Here is a 4139-nt window from a genome sequence, read left to right on the forward strand (position 1 = left end):
TTTATGAAGGATCTGAAAAAGAAAGACCTGTGGGCAGCCAGGACCTTCATCTAGACTTTGCCTGCTCCAAAGTCCCTTCCACCTCTGTTATTCTGTTAACATCTTACCCTGCGGGGTTCCATGCTCTGAAAAGCATCTTCGCTAAAAGCATTAGACTAAGTGGTCTAATAAAGGCGCTGCTCCAGTAAGAGTTGTTATTTGTCCCGAGTAGCATAGCTCCTACTGTTCTTAAAGTCTTCTGGAAAATACCACATGTAGTCGTATAGCAGTGAAGCTCTATACCAAAGAAGGAGATCTGGGCAGAGTTCTCCAAAAGTGCCATGATCCCATTCTAGGTATCTCTACCTCCGTTGGTTTTGATTGACTTCTACTACCTTGTGGAACATTGTAGATCATCTCCTTCCATGAAGGCTGCTCAACTCACCTGGTTCCCTTGGCCAAGCAATCTGTGCCCACCACAAAGGATGCAAACAGATATATTTTGGACTTTCAAAAATTCCTGGGGGGGAAATGGGGATCAAAAATTATTTTTGGGTTTCTCCCTAGTGAAAACCTAGCATCAGCTTGAGTCTAATAAGATGCCATTAAGTTCTGTCTGAGAATGTAGTGAGGTATCCTGATGGCTTGATTTCGATTCTTAACCCTTTTTGCCCAATGGAGAATTTTGTGGGATGGAAATGTTTGTAGCTATCTTGTGACCTGTGTGTTTTGCTTGTTTTGTTTTGTATATATTTATTTTCTTATTTAGCTATTAGATTTATGTATCACCCATCTCATCTATTTGCCTAAAACGGATTGCTTCAAGAAGGCTGATGAATTGCAGACCTTCCTGCAGATCTTCAGTGTGGAGGGTCAGGTCAGAACTGTAACCTGCCAAAGACTCTGACTAAATAAAGGTCTCTGACTACATGGGATCTGACTAAAAAGAAATGTGTGGTGAGATGCACATTGTGGCCCCAAAAGTTTTCCTGAAGTTGTTCCAGCAACTGTGCATCAACATGTGATGGTGTTTTGTTTTGTTTTTTTGCTGCAACCAGTCCTGAACAAAACACAGCAGAGTAATTTTTACAAAGGTCATTAAAATTTAAATTATTACCATTAACAAAGCTGTGTGATGTAACAAAGCTAAAATTAAAAAAACAGGTTTGGAGAGTACAAACCCAAAATTAAAAACAGAGTAAACATCTCAAAAATAGAAATTAAAATATGCACCGGATGAACCGAGAGATTCAAGTGCAACCAGGGGCAGCTTCATGTCTCTCATAGTTTTGCCAGCCAGAATGGCAAAGAGGAGAAACTTTCCCACCAAGTGCCAGGATTGTGCGTTGGCTGCAACAGGTTTACTCCATCACAGTGGTTTTCAAATTTGGCAACTTTCAGATGTGTGGATTTCAATTCCCAGAATTCCCAGCTGTTGATGTCTATACATATTAAAGTTTGCCAAATTTGAAAAACTCTGCTCTGTCCTATCAAAGCAGCCACAATAGTTTCTGACAAAGAATCTTTAAAAAAAAAGATGCAGATGTTATTCTGACCACTCAATCACTTTTCCTCTCCTATTTCTCTCATCCCTGGGAACTAGGAGGTAATGGCAAACCACTTCCGAAAAAACCTCCTAAGAAAACTCCAGGGACTTTTTCAGCCAGTCTCTGAGAATCGACATGATTGACCGGAAGGATGGGGGAAAAAAAACCCTACTTTAAAACTGAAATAAAGCTGACCTGAACAGAAGAAGAGAACATGATTCGGCCTACCTAGCCGGCATTCTCTCTCACGCAGGGTGGTCAACCAGTGGCCTACCAAGAGGAGATCCAGGCAGGTCCTCACCCGCTGTGGTTCCCCTGGATGTGGCATGTGGAGGTGGGCTGCCTGTACCTATGGGCAGGTCCAGTCCTCAAGCTTTGCAGCCACTGAGGGGCCTGTTCCCAAGGAGCTGGTCTGGTCTCCTTTGGAAGCCCACTGAATCAGCAGCCAAGCCCAAATCCCATGGCATTGCACACTGGGTGGAGAAATACTTCCCCTTATCAGATTTAATCTTCTCCTAGTCAGTTTCCTTGGGTGGCCTCCAATTGTAATACAATAGCAGATGGAGAAAAACCAGTTCGTTCTTTTGCCCTCCGTCTGTTGTACACATTCACACCTTGCTGACTGGCCTTAAAAACAGCCTGGAGTACGGAGGAGTGTCCAGCTTGGGAACTGACGCTGCTTCCTCAAGTGGGGCCTCATTCTGGCCACGGGAACCCGCAGGTCTCCTTTGGGACACACACCCATATTGTGACCCGGCCAGGTGGATGATTCCCTTGGAGGGTTTAAGGAAATAATTGTTGTTTATTGCAGCTGCACCTGACACCGAGGCTTGAGATGCTCAGTCTCCTAACCAGTCCTGCGCAATTTGACACCAGCATTCCTTCGCCAATGGAAAGGGATGAAGGGAGTTGCAGTCATCTGCTGTGTCTCCTAATGGCCAAGAGCAAGCGAGTCTGGAGATCTGGAGAGAGAAGGTCTCAGCTGAGCCAGCCAAATGCCCGGGAAAGAGGGTTTCCAGAACAAATCACTACTTAACCTTTGCAGGCTTTTTCCCAGCTCAGGCTGATGGGCCTGTAGTTTCCTGGATCCATTTCTTCCATGGAGCTAACCCTTTTGTGAAGTCCCTCCCAGCCTGCGCCCCAAAATGCCAAAAATCAGTGTTTTGTTTACTTATGAAGACAAGTCAGTATCTAACTAAATAGGTTTAATAAGTTTCCAGTAGGCTTCACCACCTGTTTTATTTAGGACCAGAGGAAGTTTCACTCTGAGCTCCTTGGAAACATTACAGGGCCCTCAACTGTTTTGGTATTTTTTCCTTGCAGACCTTTCGTGATTCAGAAATGTTCTCAGATCGCAGCTCCTGCTTAAAATCTCCCATGTGAATTTTGAAGACATTCAGCAATGTTACTTTCCTGTGCTCTTGGTTTGCTGAAATACCCAAACTCTTCTCAACTTCCATCTCTTCCTGACTGTGAGGCTTCTGGGGCACATTGATATTTAGTTGCCTCCCTGCTTCCTTCCACCCACACAATATTTCCTGTGCAACTGGCTGCCACACAACTCCAAAGTATGATACAGCAACCCCCAGGCTCAACAATTGACAAAGTCTTCTTTTCTTCAACTCTCACTTTCCCCCCCCTCCAAATGTGTCGTGAGTAGTTGTGCCTGAACAGTTTGATTCTTGTCTCATCAGTCCAAGGCACTTTGTTCCAAAACATTTCAGGCTTATCATGGTTTTCTCTTGCATGTTTGAGATCGGTGTTTCTCCACTTCAGCACTTTTAGCATGGGTGAAATTCAGCTCCCAGAATTCCCCAGCCAGCATTTCCCCAGCTTGACCTCAACTTTTCCATGTAACGTCCATTTCTTAATTAGGTTTCTTACAGTTGAAACTGCTAGCTGGCAGCCAGGCAACTTTTAGAGCTCTCCCCTGTTTGGCAAGAGAGAATTACATTCATTTTTCAAGCACTCAGGGAATGTTGATGGTTGTCAAAAGTAGTCAGAAACATCTGGAAAATTACAAGGATCAGGGTTCCTGTATGGAATTGCCTTCTCCTGTCTAACTGTAGGCCCAATCAGTCAATCATCTTTGGCTGCAAAGTGAATCCTTTTCTTAGTCACGCTGCACTTACAACACACACTTTCCTATTTTAAATATGTAAACAACGCACATAAATGATAAGTAAGCATTCAAATTTGCAGAACAAAAAATTTATATCCTAGAGAGGCTGGTCAGATCACTGAAACATACCACTTGTTTTGCATGTAAGAGTAATTTGATTGGTTGTTTTGGTTGTGGTTTACAGTGATGTGTCATCCAACTACAGTATGAATGTCGCCATTATAGTCTGTGAACTGTGGTCCATGGCTTACTCTGCTGTATGAAGCAAGCCCCTGTGGCTCATCCAACCACAGTTCACACCATCACCCTGGAGGAAGAAGGGCGCTGGTACGTAACACAACACGTGGCTTTGGGCCAAGCTCCCTTCCTCTCTCAGCCTCCCGGAAAAAATTCTCTTCTCCGTTACACAAACTGCTGCTTCGTGTCCAGCCTGAACCTTTGCAATTCAAGGGAAGAGGTAGGATTGCAATGAGACACAGAGAGCCCAAACA

The sequence above is a fragment of the Pantherophis guttatus genome, chromosome 9, assembly GCF_059756535.1.
Source record: "Pantherophis guttatus breed Tessera chromosome 9, ASM5975653v1, whole genome shotgun sequence".
Taxonomy (NCBI): Eukaryota; Metazoa; Chordata; class Lepidosauria; order Squamata; family Colubridae; genus Pantherophis; species Pantherophis guttatus.